We start from the raw sequence: 16,571 nt of genomic DNA, 5'->3' as shown, positions 1-16,571 counted from the left end.
TCTAAAAGCTAGAAGATCCTGGAATAACATATTTCAAACGCTAAAAGAAAATGGGTTCCAACCAAGAATCCTGTATCCGGCGAAATTAAGCTTCAGGATGGAAGATGAAATTAAAACATTCCATGATAAACAAAAGTTAAAAGAATTTGCAGCTAGAAAACCATCTCTTCAAAAAATCCTTGGCAAAACACTACAGGAAGAGGAAATGGAAAACAACAATGAAAACCAACAGTGGGAGGTAGGACAGTAAAGGGGGGAAAAATCAAAGAGAAAAACAAATCAGGTTTAACAGCACTAATAAACAAATATGGCTGGAAGAACAAACCATATCTCAATAATAACCCTAAATGTTAATGGCTTAAACTGACCAATTAAGAGACACAGGCTAGTTGAATGGATCACAAAACAAGATCCAACAATATGCTGCCTACAGGAGACGCATTTGATAGGAAAGGATATACATAGACTGAAGGTGAAAGGTTGGGAAAAATCATATCACTCATATGGACTGCGGAAACAAGCAGGAGTGTCCATACTCATATCAAATAAAATAGATTTCAAACCAAAGTTAATCAAAAGGGATAAAGAAGGACACTACATACTGCTCAAGGGAACCATACACCAACAAGACATAACAATCATAAATATATATGCCCCAAACAACGGTGCTGCTGCGTTCATCAAGCAAACTCTTCTCAAGTTCAAGAGTCTAATAGACCACCATACAATAATCATGGGAGACTTCAACACACCTCTCTCACCACTGGACAGATCTTCCAAACAAAAGTTGAATAAGGAAACTATAGAACTCAATAACACAATTAACAACCTAGACTTAATTGACATATATAGAATATACCACCCAACATCAAGCAGCTACACTTTTTTCTCAGCAGCACATGGATCCTCCTGAGGAGTTTATTCCAACTCTTAGAGAGCCCCCATGATCCATAGAGACTTTCCCATATAAACCTTTAGAGGTACATCCATTTCTTCTTAAGATCTTTGGGAAATAGAATCCCTTCCACAGAGAATATACCCATAGAAAATTCTGTGGCAGACTGGCTTTTCTGAACATGTCAAAGCAATACCTACAGGTTCAGTGATTCTCTTCCAGAAAACAGCAAGCAGGAAGACAGCTGCAATGGGTGGTCCCAAGTAACTGGTAATGGACTGGATATAATCAAAGAGCTGCCCACTTTGTGCACAATGGGCACCCAGGCAATGCTGATGGCAATCAGAAAGAGAATGAATAACCTGAAATCAAATTCCCCATGACAGAATGTTAATAAATAATCCTACATAAATGTATATATATTATTTTATGTACCACACATATATACCAACATCACTAGCAAAACATATACATGTGTATATATATATATATATATATAGAGAGAGAGAGAGAGAGAGAGCCCCCATGATATGTATATATATATATATATATATATATATACACATATGTATGTATATATATATATACATACATATATATATACACACACATACATATACACACACATATGCATATGCACAAATATACACATATATAACATGACCACAGCAAGAAAAATTAATAAACAAATTCATTCTTGAGTATTTTTTCCTCCCTATTCATCTGTGGCTATGGGTAAATGAAACACACTTGGTTTTCAGTAGTGATTTAGGCCAAATCAATCCCATTCAAAAATCCCACTTAGAGAGGCAGTAGAGTACAGGGACAAGGTTATACACTTTGGAGCAAGACAGTCCTGGATTAAAATTTTTTCTATCCTTGTGTAATATAGGACACATTGCTTAGCTTCTCTCTGAATCTCAAATTCTCCAACTCTAGACAAAGAAAAATGTGACTGACCATGAAAAATTGGAATAAACATTAGTGAGAGTAAAATGCCTCACAAATAGTAGTAATTCAATAACTAGTTAAAAAAAACCTAGTGTTATTATTTTCTCCTCCTTATTCCTCATAATTTAATTTAAAACAAGCCAAAGAAAGTTTATAAAGGAATAGTCTAGATAGGAAGGGACACAATTAGGTATTTCCAGCTCTCTTCCTCTTGAGTTTTACCATGTCCTAAAAAGATTGGAGATTATCTTATAATCTCTTATTACTTGGCTCTTTATTTAATTATAAATTAAAGGGATCTTGTGAAAAATAGAAGGAAGAACAGCAGAATAGAGGAAGAGGATTGAGGAGAGGAAGGAGGAATGGGAAAGGGGAAGAACAGCAGAATGAAATTGACCAAATTAAGAATACACCACAATGAAATTCATTTTGTGTATAACTGTAATGCTTCTCTTGAAAAAAAAAAGAACAAGGGCTGGAGTTGTGGCTCAGTGATAGAACACTTGCCTGGCATGTGTGAGGCCCTGGGTTCAATCCTCAGCGCCACATATAAATAAATAAAATAAAAGAGCCATTGACAACTAAAAAATGTTTTTAAAAAATCCAACAAAACAAATAAATGGAAGAAAGAGCACTAGAATAGGAGAAGGGAATCAGGAAGAGAGAGAAGAGGAGGGAAAGGGAAAGAACTGGGGATTGAAATGCAGCAAATTATGTTATATGCCTCTAAAAATATGTACCACTATTATCTAAAAATATAATACACTAATAAAAGAATTTATAAAAAGCTTTGTTTCACTTACCTCACATGTATTTAAGGCAAAAGAGTCTTAAACTGATCTTAAATTTGTGTTTTTATATATTTCTCACTCTGAAATTTCCTTCCATTGTCCCCTATTTACCCAAATTCTACCTGCCACTTTGAACCCAGATAAGGTTCTTCCTCCTCCAGGGCCCTTTCCCAAGTATGCCATATTATGCTCACTTCTCCCTTATCTGAGTCCCTGATTGCTCTTACAGTCCACACAGTAGAGTTTCAAACTGTTTCACATCATTGTGAGCTTATATAGGAGACTGAGATAAGCCACAAGATAGCAGTTATGGGATATAAGGAAGTGTGAGACCCAACATATTCTTAGGACTAGGGGATCCAGATCTGTACAAAGAAACAAAGTGATCTTCTTTTCCATTTTGCATTTGAGCCTTACAAATACCAAGGAAAGTTAGTAAGTGCCTTTTTAAGGGAAAGCCAGTCAAGGTAGTAGTACTATTTTCTATAATACAGAGTAGTAGATTCTGAGCTGGTCAGATCTCCCTTGGCTGCCTTTCTTTAGCCCAGAGACCTATGAAGAGACAGCCCATATCCCTCCTGAACTCATTGGGAATCTTTTCTTTAACTAACATCCCAGGGTTTGTTCCACCTGACCAGAGGAGAGTGCTTTAGCCCCCTGAAGAGACATATCAACAGTCAGGCACACACTGTAATCCCAGTGACTCAAGAGGTTGATTTATAGAATTGCATTTGAGGCCAGCCTGGACAATAGAGCAAGACACTGTTGCAAAATTTAAAAAAACAAAAATGGTTGTGATTGTAGGTCATTGGTAGACATTCCCAGTACTAAGGAGATTAAGGAGAGAGGGAGCTGGAGACAAAGAGAAGAGACACATTTCTATGAATCCTCTGTCCAGAGCATTTGCTTAATGGCTAATCATGATAATGAACACACCTGATCCATTTGACAATTTTTGATATTTTCAGAGTCCTGTTGTGTTGATTAACTCATTTATGACAGTAAATGGGCTCAATTTTTATCACATATAAATAAATAAATAAATAAAATAAAAGACCCATTGACAACTGGATTGATGACCAGAGCAATTTATGACCTCCAGTTCTCCAATTTAAAGTTAAATATCATTGAAGGGCAAATATAACAAGCCACCAATGTCATTCCACTAGCATCATCCAATCTTTCCTAACTGATCGTTCTATGATCATTTAAGCTTTTGCATGATGGATGACTCTGCATTTACCTTCCTGCAATCATGAGCTCTTTCTCAGATGCTTGCTTCCGGATCTTCGTGTAGATGTCCATGGTGAAGAGGGTGCTGGCACTGTTGAAGATGGAATTTAGGGAGCTCATGAGAGAAGCTATCATAACTGACAGCATCAGGCCTCGCAATCCTGGAAGACAAGGAAGGTCTGAGTGGCATATCCAGTACTTCAGCAGGACTCAACTTTTGTTTGCTTCTGAAACTGTGCCATCTTCTCCAGTTCATTTTTCCAGAAAGAATGAATGTTTTAATTTGGGCATAGTGGTGCACACCTATAATCCCAGTGGATCAGGAAGCTGAGGTGGGGGGATCACAAGTTCAAAGCCAGTCTCAGGAATTCAGTGAGAACCTAAGCCAGTTAGAGAGATCCTGACTCTAAATAAAATATTTTTTAAAAGGTTAAATACCCCTGATTAAATGCCTGCTACCAAAGCAAAATAAAACAAAAAGAATAAATGTTTTAAGAAATGGGCCATAGCTTTACATTGTAATCCCATGACAACCTACAAAGCTCTAAATAAAAACCATATCTGAGGTAAATACTTTGCAATTGAATAATAATGATGGTGATGGTGGTGGTGCTGGTATTTCCACTTGGGGTTTTATATGACCTCTCAACCAAAAGATTAATGATACAGCACATATATATTTAAATATGGATTCAAAAGATAAGGTTATCAAGAAAATGAAAAGTCAGTAACAGAATGGGAATAAATATATACAAATGATCTATCTGGTAAGGACCTACTATACAGATCATATAATGGACTATCATCCAGATTCTTCTCCCCCAACATGTGTGGGCCCAGGCCCAGGGTAGGCACAGGTTCACCCCTGGCCACCTGGGAGCCCAGGCCTAACCCACTTCAATCTTGGGACACTGCAGCCAATGACATAGCCTTCTCCATGCAGTAGTCTCTACTTTGCTACAACAAATAAGGTCTAGAAGTGGCTGCATCTTGTAGCAGGCCTCCCAAAGCCAGTGTAAGGCCCACCCTTTCAGCCCTATTTCTGAAAGTCATAGCATCCATCTTGGGGCACTTCCATTGCTCTCTTGAGTTTCCTCTGTTATTGCTGCCACCACCTTTAGTTGCAGTGACATCCATCCTGGAACACCAGCAGGGTCTCGATACATCAAGGTGAGGTAAAGATAATATGCATGGATACTATAAAATTATAGGATAGACACTGTAATACCTCAGATCAACACTGCAAGAAAGGAAGACACATAGACAACATGAAAATACAACAAAGGAAAGTGCCCCAAATAAACCAAGACACTACAATAACAGAACCCATGGACAGTGTAGTTGGTGAAATGTCAGAGAAGAGAGCTCAGAATGTTCATAATTAAAATGATCTATGAATTAAAGAATAACACAAATGAGCAAATATAGGCAAAAATTGATCACTTCAACAAAGAGATAAGACAGCAAATATAGGCAATCATTGATAACACCAACAAAGAGACAAGGGAACAAATATAGCCATTCATTGGTCATACCAACAAAGAGATAATGGAGCAAATACAGGTAGCAAAAGATTACTTCAAGAAAGAGAGATTCTGAAAAACAAAAAAGAATTAAAAATCCCGATAATGAAGGAAACAATAAACCAAATTAAAAAACTCAACAGTAAGCATCACCAATAGACTAGATCACTTAGAAGATAGAATATCAGATAATAAAGACAAAGTATTCAATCTGGAAAATAAAGTTGAACACACAGTGAAGATGGCAAGAAACCATGATCAGAACATCCAAGAATTATGGGATAGCACCAAAAGAGCAAATCTAAGAGTCATTAGGATAGAGGAAGAAGGCCCAGAGTTTCAAACCAAAGGAATGCACAATCTCTTCAATGAGATAATATCAGAAAATTGCCCAAACATGAAGTATGAAATGGAAAAATCAAATAGAAGAGGCTTGTAGGGCACCAAATGTACAAAATTATAACAGATCTACACCAAAGTACATTATAATGAAAATGCCTAGCATACAGAATAATGATAGAATATTAAAGGCCAAATGAGAGAGAAATCAGATCACATATAGGGGGATACCAATTCGTATCTCAGCAGATTTTTCAACCCAGACCCTCAAAGCTAGGAGATCATGGAAAAACACAACAAGAATTCTGAAAGAAATGAATGCCAACCAAGAATCTTATATCCAGCAAAATTAAGCTTCAGTTTTAATGAGGAAATAAAAACCTTCCATGATAAACAAAAGTTAAAAGAATTTACAACTAGAAAGCCTGCCCAACAGAACATCCTCAGCAAAATATTCCCTGAGGAAGAAATTAAAAACAACAATGAAAATCAGCAGAGGAAGGTATTACACCAAAGGAAAAAACTAATCAAAGGAGAAACCAAGTCAAGTTAAATAACAAAAATAAACAAAAATGAGCAGGAATACAAATCATGTCTCAATAATAACCCTGAATGTTAATGGCCTAAACTCACCAAATGAAAGACATAGACTGTCAGATTGGATTTTAAAAAAAGACCCAACAATACACTGCCTTCAAGAGATTCATCTCATAGGAAAAGGTATCCACAGACTGAAAGTGCAAGATTAGGAAAAATCATATCACTCATATGGACTGTGGAAACAAGCAGGGGTTTCCTATCCTCATATAAAATAAAGTAGACTTCAAGCTAAAGATAGTCAAAAGAGATAAAGAAGGACAATACATACTGCTCAAGGGAGCCATACATCAATAAGACATAACAATTATAAATATATATGCCCCAAACAATAGAGCATCTACATACATCAAACAAACTCTTCTCAAGTTCAAGCATCAGATAGACCACAACACAATTATTCTGGGTGACTTTAACACACATCTTTTACCACTTGATAGGTCTTCCAAACAAAAGCTGAAAGAAGAAACTATAGAACTCAATAATATAACCAAAAACTTAGCTTCAGAGACATAAATAGAATATTTCATTTATCAATGAGTGAATACACTTTCTCAGCAGCACATTAGTCCTTCTCTAAAATAGACCATATATTATGCCACAAACCAGCTCTTAGCAAATACAAATAATTAGAGATATTACCTTGCATCCTATCAGATCATAATGGAATGAAATTAGAAATCAGTGATAAAATTAAAAATAATAGCTACTCCAATACTTGGAGACTAAATAATATGCTATTGAGTAAACAATGGATAACAGGAGACATCAAAGAGAGATTAAAAATTCTTAGAGGTAAATGAGAACATTGTTACAAGATATCAAAATCTCTGGGACACTATGAAGGCAGTGTTAAGGGGAAAGAAAGTTCATTGCATGGAGTTCATTTCTTAAAAGAAGAAAGTCAACAAATAAATGACTTAATGTTACATCTCAAAACCTTAGTAAAAGAAGAACAAATCACACCAAAAGCAGTAGGAGACAGGAAATAATTAAAATCAGAGCTGAAATCAGTGAAATTGAAACAAAAGGAACTATTGAAATAATTGACTAAACAGAAAGTTGGTTCTTTGAAAAATAATAAAATTTATTATTCCCTTAGTCATGCTAATGAAGAGAAGGAAACAGAAAACTCAAATTACTAATCTCCATTATGAAAAAGGAAATATCACAACAAACACTACAGAAATATAGAAGATAATTAGAAACTATTTTGAAAATTTGTACTTCAATAAATAGTACATATCAAAGGCATTGACAAATTTTTAGAGTCATATAATTTGCCCAAATTGAATCAGGATGATCTACACAAGTTAATCAGATCGATTTCAAGCAAGGAAATAGAAGATGCCATCAGAAGCCTACCAATCATGAAAAGCCCAGGACCAGATTAATACACAGCTGAGTTATACAAGACCTTCAAAGATGAACTATCAATACTCCTCAAATTATTCCATGAAATAAAGAGGGAATACTTCCAAATACCACCCTGATTCCAAAACAAGACAAAGGCATATCAAAGGAAAAAAAAAAGACTTAAGACCAATATCTCTAATGAACATAGATGCTAAAATTCTGGCAAATTCAATACAAAAACATTGAAAAATAATGTACCACAGTCAAGTGGGGTTCATCCCAGGTATGCAAGGTTGGTTCAACATACAAAAATCAATAAATGTAATTCATCACATCAATAGACTTAAAGATAAGAACCATCTCAATAGATGCAGAAAAAGCATTTGACAAAATACAGCACTCCTTCATGCTCAAAACACAAGAAAAATTAGGGATAACAAGAACATATCTCAATGTTGTAAAAGCTATCTATGCTAAACTGCAGGCCAACATCATTCTTAATGGAAAAAAATTGTTCGCATTCCCTCTAAAAACTGGAAAAAGACAGGGATGCCTTTTTTCACCACTTCTATTTAACATAGTTCTTGAAACACTAGCAGGGTAATTAGATGAAAGAAATTAAAGGGATATGTATAGGAAAAGAAGAACTTAAGTTAGGACTATTTGCTGATGATATGGTTCTATACCTAGAAGACCCAACAAATTCCACCAGAAAACTTCCAGAACTAGTGAATGAATTCAGCAAAGTAGCAGGATATAAAAATCAACAACCATAAATCAAAGGCATTTCTGTATATCAGTGACAAATCCTCTGAAAGTGAAACAAGAAAAACTACTCCATTTACAATGGCATCAAAATAAAAAATACAATACTTGGGAATCAACTTAATGAAAGAGGTGAACAATCTCTACAATGAAAACTTCAGAACGCTAAAGAAAAAAATCAAAGAAGACCTTAGAAGATGGAAAGATCTACCTTGTTCTTGAATAGGCAGAATTAATATTGTCAAAATGACCATGCAGATTTAATGCAATTTCAATCAAAATCCCAATGGAATTCTTATAAAAATAGAAAACCAGTCATAAAATTCGTCTGGAAAAATAAGAGACCCAGAATAGCTAAAGCAATCCTTAGCAAGAAGAGTGAAGGAGGTGGTATTGCTATACCAGACCTTAAACTATACTACAGAGCAATAATAACAAAAACAGCATGGTATTGGCACCAAAATAGACTTTTAGACCAATGGTACAGAATAGAGGACATAGAGACAAACCCACATAACCACATTTATCTTATACTAGACAAAGGTATAGGGATTCTGATTGTGGAAATGTACAGGGAAGTGTTACCCTGGTGAGTAAACTTCCAGGGGGATAACACCCATATATTGCCCTGAAATCTCTCCTAGAAACTAGTAAAATAACTAAATATATGTTCAATGTTTAGCTGATATGGTAATACCCTACTTGAGAAGCTCTGTGTAGAGCCTCATTAGCTTTGACCTTGATCTCAGGCACACAGCTCCTAGGAATAAAGGAACTCTCTTGTTAGACAACTACAATGTTTCACTGAGTCTAAACCTGTACTCATAACAATAACTTTATACAATGGACTTTCTTGAGAGCTACACAAACCTCCTAACATTGCACATTGCAATTTAGTATGTAACTGAGAAATAAGCTGCATAATGTTGCTAAGTCTGTAACCTGCCTAGTAATATAATGAACAATATGTACTAATGATGCCAATGACTTAAAGTAAACTATTGATATAAATAAAGCTGGCAGTTTGGTCATTCTGCCATCTTTTTTTTCTGCCTCTGCATCTTATCTCTGTCTCTCCCTCTTTATTTTCCTTACACAAAGGTGCCAAAAACATATATATTGGAGAAAAGATAGCCTCTTCAACAAATGGTGCTGATGAAATTGGAAATACATATGCAACAAAATTAAATTAAACTCCTATCTCTCACCAGGCACAAAACTGAACTCAAAGTGGATCAAGGACCTAGGAATTAAACCAGAGACACTGTACCTATTAGAAAAAAAAAGTAGGCCCAAATCTCCATAATGTTATAGTAGGCCCTGTCTTCCTTAATAAGTCTCCTATACTTCAATAATTAAAATAAAGAATTAATAAATGGGGTGGATTCAAACTGAAAAGCTACTTCTCATCAAAAGAAACAGTGAGGTGAATAGAGAGCCTACAGAATAGGAGAATTTTTTTTTTTTTTTACCACATGCACATAAGATAGAGCACTAATTTCTGGGATATATAAAGAACTCAAAAATCTTAACACCATAAAAATAAATAACCCAATCAATAAATGGGCCAAGAAACTAAACAGACACTTCTCAGAAGATGATATACAATTAATCTACAAATATACGAAAAAATGTTCATCATCTCTAGTAATAGAAAAATGCAAATCAAGGTGGTTCATAGTGGCATAGGGAGTGGGAGCAAGGAAGGAACAGACAAACCAGGGCAGAGGGGTGGGAGGGGAAGGGAAGGAGCATGAGGTTACAAGTGATGGTGGAATGTGGTGAATATTATTATCCAAATACATGTATGAAGACATGAATGTGAATATACTTTGTATACAACCAGAGATATGAAAAATTTGAGCTCAATATTTATAATATGAATTGTAATGCATTCCACTGTCATATATAAATACAAAAAAATTAATAAAAAAAGAATCAGCAAAAAAAAAAGAAAAACGCAAATCTCATTCTAGTCAAAATGGCAGCTATCATGAATACAAACAACAATCAGTGTTGGCGAGCATGTTGCAGAAAAGGTATACTCATACACTGCTGGTGGAACTGCAAAGTGGTGCAGCCAATATGGAAAGCAATATGAAGAATCATTGGAAAACTGGGAATAGAATCACCATTTGACCTAGCTATCCCTTGGTTTATACTCAATGGACTTAAAAATAGCATATTACAGGGACACAGCCACATCAGTGTTCATAGCAGCACAATTAACAATAGCTAAACTTGGAACCAACCTATATGGCCCTCAGTAGATGAATGGATAAAAAAATATGGTATATATACACAATGAAATATTATTCAGCATTAAAAGAGAATAAAATCATGGCATTTTCAGGTAAATGGAAGGAATTGGAGAATATAATGCTAAGTGAAGTTAGCCAATCCCAAAAAACAAAATGTTGAACGTTTTGATTTAATGATGCTGATTCATAATGGGATTGGGGGGTGAGGTGGGAGGATTAGATGAATTCTAGATAGTGCAAAGGGGAGGGAATAGAAGGGAGTGGGAATGGGGGTAGGAAAGATGGTGGAATGAGATAGACATCATTACTCTAAGTATATGTATGAAGATATGAATGGTATGACTCTACTTTGTGTACAACCAGAGGTATGAAAAATTGTGCTGTATATATGTAATATGAACTTCAATGCATTCTGCTGTCATATAAAACAAATAAAAATTTAAATATCTGAGAAAAAGAACTATCATAGGTCTATATTAAAAATACAAATAACCAAATAGAAGTTGCAAATTATATGAATAGCCAATTTGTATTTATATATGACAGTGGAATGAATAGCCATTCCTACAAAGATATGCAATGGTTAATAATGACATAAAAAGATGCTTAACATCAAGAAAATTCAAAATGATTACTATTTCACACCAACTAGGATGGTACTTTAAATATATAACAAGTAGAGAAATAGATACCTTCTATTGGTAGAAATGTAATATGACAAAGTTACTATGGAAAATTGTCAGGTCTGCAAACAGTTAAACATTTTGTGATTCATCATTTCCACTCCTAAATGTCTACCCAAGAGAAGTAAAAATGTACATCCACAAAAACACATGTGCATAAATGTTCATGGCACCATTACTTATATCACCCCAAAAGTGGAAACAACTCAAATGTTCATCAACTAATCAATGATTAAACAAAGTAAACAACTGATAAGTGGATTATCATGCAATGAAATATTATTCATTAATAAAAAGAAATAATGTGCAAATACATGCTAAAACACAAACCAACCTTGAAAACATCATGCTATTTTTAAAAAAGATAGTCATAAAGAACCATATATTATTATATGATTCCTTTTATATGAAAGGTCTGGAACAGGCAAATCTATAGACAGAAAGTGCATCTCTGGTTATTTAGAACTGGGAGGTTGGGTTGAAATAAGAATAAACTACTAATTCCTTTAACAGGTACAGGATTTCTTTATTGGGTGATGAAAATTTTCTAAATTTGATTGGGATGAACAAACTAAAAACCACTCTGTTGGACACCTTTAATGGGCAAATTGTATGGTATGTTAGTTACAGCTCAATGAAGTCTTTATTGAAAGAAGACAAAGCTCTATTTCCAACTCTGACCTTAAGCAAGTTATACAAACTGTAGGCCTCATTTCTTGAGGTGTTAAATAGGGATACTATGACATCCACTCATGTCAGAATAAGAGGTGTTGTTTTAAAAGTTTTCCCAATCACAGCAAGCACGATTGGCTATAATCTCTGTCATTCTTTCTATACCTCTGTGGGCACACAATTGCACCTGCTGAGGCCAGAAGGCCAGGGAGAGCTGAGGGCCCACCATCACAGCACAGATTTACGGGCTCAGAAGCAAAGTGACCTTAGGGATTACCTAGGTTTATCATCTACCTGCTACTTGGGTCCCTTCCACAATGCTTCCTGGTCCCAAAACTTCAGTAAGAGGAAATGTGCTACACCACAGGAAGTCTTCTCCCTCTTGTACTGTTCTGACCATGATGAAATATGCCTCTCTACAGCTTCAGTCCTTATGCAACTCAGTGAGAGAGACCTTACCTTTCACCTCCACTACCTCTTTCATATATTTAAAGATAACTTGTGTCCCCTTGAGTTCTGTATTCTCTAAGCTAAATATCTTCAGTATTCCTACATAATTTAGGAACCCAACTATATAGAACTTGACTCATATTTAAATTAACTTTGGTTTACTTATTTGCATCAACATTCATGCCTGTTATGATTTGGATCTGAAATGTCCCCGAACGGCTCATGTGTTGAAGGCTCAGTCTCTAATACAGCTTTGTTCATATGTGGGGCTTTTGGGAAGTGATCGGATCATAAAGGCTCAAACCTCATCAGTGGATTCATCCATTGGTGGATGCATAATTTGGTAGCACTACTGGGAAGTGTTAGAAACTATAGGAGGTGGGTCCTCATTAAAGAGAGTGGGTCCTTGAGGCAAAGCCCTTACGGTCGATCTTATCTCAGGCTCTTATGTACTTAAGTTCTCTGTTGGCTTACTAGTTGTCTGTCTGTGAGTACACACTCACCACAGGAATGAAGTAGTTCACGCTTTTCTCTCCTTCTGGCTGTATGAGGTAACTTTCCTCTGCCACACCTTCCCCACCAGGAAGTTCTGCCTCACCAAGGCCTAGAATCAATGGAATGAAACCTCTAGTGACTGAAACCTCTGAAACCATGAGCCAAAACAAATCTTTCCTCCCTCAGGTTGATTTTCTCAGGTGTTTGGCCACAGACACAAAGCTAATAAACACAATGTAACAGTTGTCTAACTCATGCTTTAAATATAGCCCTTGCTCCTCTGCAGTTGTGACTTATTTTTAAATGGACAAGTTTTTTTCTCGTCTCCCCTGCCCTTCCCTAATCTCTCCACTTCTCTAATCTTGGGGGAAACAGGATTACCCTTCTTCCCTATACTAAGCCTAGTTGTCTTCTGTGAGTACACATCACAGGAATGAAGTAATTCACACTTCAGAGATGATACTAGATCTAAGAAATGAATTCTGATCCCCATCAGGGCACACCTGTAATGTAGCCTTTAAATCACCTCTTTCAGAACTCTCCATTCTTCCTGATGGGCAGAACCACAGCCTCTGGGACAGGAGTTCTGTGTTTCTTTTTTTTTTTTTTTTTTTTTGCTTGCAAAGTATTAAATCTTCTTTTTTCCTTTTTTTCCCAAAACCTTGTCTACTTTATTGAATTGTTATCAGGGACAAGAACTGAGTTGTGGGTAACAATAATGCCTCTTGAGATCTTTTAGGATCATGATTCTCTTATTCCTTATTTGGTATCTATAAACAATTTTATGGTTTCATATAGATAGCCTTGCAATATGGATTATAAAGTCTGCCCCTTCCAATCTCTTTTTTTTTAGAAGGATTAAAAAACATATTTCCTCCTGAGTTTATATAATGTAGATCATAGACTATACTGGAGCTATAGGAGTTAGAAAGACCACTTAGTCTGACTGTCTCATTTTTCAGTTAATAACTCCATTTCAAGGAGTTATTAGGTAGGGTCTTCAGTGATTGACTCAGGGTTATTTCATCAGTTAATTGCTTAACTAGGACAGAACTCTGTCCTCTCTTCCACACTCATTTCAAACTCTCATTTATTCACTCAACAAATATTCATTGAACATAATTATATAGCAGTGTGGACAAAAAGTAATGTTTATATCAGACCAAAATTTTAGAGAGAGAGGAAGATAAGAGATATTTAGGAGACACAGTGATAGCATTTGATGTGGACTGACGGGAAAACAATTTACTGGTGAGATGAAACATAAAGAAGCTACCTAAGAATATGGAAAATGAGAAACAGGAAGAGTGGGCAGGGGTAGCTCTGTCAATCTAAAGAAATAGCAAAATCGCCCCCACAGAGACCAGTGTAAAACTCTGGAAGAGCCATTGCCACTCTTGCTCCTCACAACCTTAATAAGCAGCCTGGCTCCCTGGTGTATTTAACTATTACTTTCTTATTTATGTCATTTGAATGCAAATAGTTTGCCCAAGGTCATGCAGGAATCCTGTGGTTTAAAAGAAAAAGGACCCTCCCAAATTCCTCAATTCCAGCCTTGAGCAGACTTAAGCAAGCCAGATGGAAGACAGAGTTGTTGTGTGCCTTGAAAAGGTTATTTTCTTGCTGGAGGCCTCAGTTTTCCCAACTGTAAAAAGAGATTAACCAAGTAGCCTCTAAGTTTCTTTTCAATAATAAAATTTTTAAGTTTATTCTATATTAAGATATTAATATTTATAAGTTCTTTATTTCCTAAGACCCTCTCTGTAAGATATGGAAAATGACAAACTCCAAAATAGTGTGGACTGGGCAGGGGGAGTGAAAAAGAAGACAATGCACTGATAAAATTGATCCTTTCCCAGTATACACTTTTCTAGAGATAGGACACTTCCTGGAAAGGAAGCAAATATCATCCAGTGACAAGACAATCCCAGGGAAGGAGATATCCATCAGGCCTAGAATGACATCTCTGGAAGGAAGCCAAAGCATTGATCCTTCCCCCAAATAAATCCTTTCCCAGTGAGAGTACATGGGACCCTGAAGGGAAAGAGATAAGCATTGAACAGTGATCCAAGCCCTCCATTCTTCCCCAAGTAAAATTATTGCCCAGTAAACACAAACTTCAAATTCTCCCAAACCTGTTTCCTGAGTGCCCAAACTGACATGCTTTGTCAATAATTAAGTCATCTTTCAGTGTAGCGTATATAAGCACAGACTCCCCCTTGGTCATTGACTCATTTTCTATTAGGAAAGTGGGTCTACCAGATGCAAGATTTCATCACTGAATAAAGGCTGTGCTGATCCATGAAGTTTGCACCCAGCTTGGTCATTTTGTGCTAACATTCCTAACCTAACCAGATTTTCAGCCCTTGAGCCATAATTAAGAGAATTTTTTTTTCTCCAACGTGAAACATGAACTACAATCTCACAGGTCAATCCCCAAACTCTAGCTATTATAAATTCAGGATTCAGTCTTCTAGGATAACATATTCTTTTTTTCTTTTTCTTTTTTTGGTACTGGGGATTAAACTCTCAGGGATGCCTAAATACTTATCAATAGCTCTTTTAAAAAAATATTTATTTTTTAGTTATAGGTGGACACAATACAATATCTTTTTTTTAATGTGGTACTGAGGATCCAACCCAGTGCCTCACAAATGCTAGGCCAGCACTCTACTGCTGAGCCACAACTGCCCTGCCAGTATCAACAGCTCTTTTTAATTATTTTAATATTGATACAGGGTCTCATTAAGTTGCTTGGGCTGGCCTTGAACTTGTGACCCTCCTGCCTTCCCTCCAGATTTGCTGGAATTACTGGCATGTACCACCATGCCCAGCAGGGTGGGGCTCACCTGTAATTCTAGAAGTTTGAGATAACATATCCTATATGATAAGAAATCACACTGAAATCTATCCATCTATAAATTATCTATGATTTCAAACTCTTTCCTTCTAGCACTAAAATTCTGGACTTTTTCCTCCTAACATATTCCTTGAAATGATTTAAAAGTAAATTCATTCCCCAGGTAAAATTCTCTTATACTCCAGAGGCTTAGTTTAAGCCTTCATTTTAATTTGTTGGAGAGCTTTATTTTTAATGGATAGAAAAATTATTTATATTTATCATGTATACCATGATTTTTGAAATATGTATAGATTGTGAAATGGCTAAATCTAGCTAATTATCATATCAATGACCTCACATACTTACCTTTTTTTGTGATAATCTACTCTTAGCAATTTTCAAGCACATATTGTTAATGACTATAGTCACCACACTGTACAATAGACCTCTTGAACTTATTCCTCCCAACTGAAATTTTGTATCCTGTTAACAAGATTTCTCCAATCCATGCCAACCTTTATCTCACTCCCTGGTAACCACCATTCTATCTGCTGCTATAATTTTAACTTTTTAGGTTCTGTATTTAAATGAGATGTTGCAGTATTCATCTTTCTGAGTCTGGCTTATTTCACTTAAAATAATGATTTCCAAGTTCATCCAAGTTGTCATAAATGACAGAATTTTCTTCTCTTTTAAGGCAAAACAGTATTTCTTTGTG

The 16,571-nt window shown here is 35.8% G+C and overlaps 1 pseudogene; it reads right to left on the bottom strand.

Moving 5' to 3' along the window:
- Window positions 1-16,571, bottom strand: part of LOC101956332 (sodium/glucose cotransporter 1-like) — a 54,509-nt pseudogene that overhangs the window by 18,429 nt on the left and 19,509 nt on the right.

Source organism: Ictidomys tridecemlineatus, chromosome 2 (genome assembly GCF_052094955.1).
Source record: "Ictidomys tridecemlineatus isolate mIctTri1 chromosome 2, mIctTri1.hap1, whole genome shotgun sequence".
Lineage (NCBI taxonomy): Eukaryota > Metazoa > Chordata > Mammalia > Rodentia > Sciuridae > Ictidomys > Ictidomys tridecemlineatus.
The sequence above is the reverse complement of the archived record's forward strand: the minus strand, read 5'-3'. Positions and strand labels throughout refer to the sequence as shown.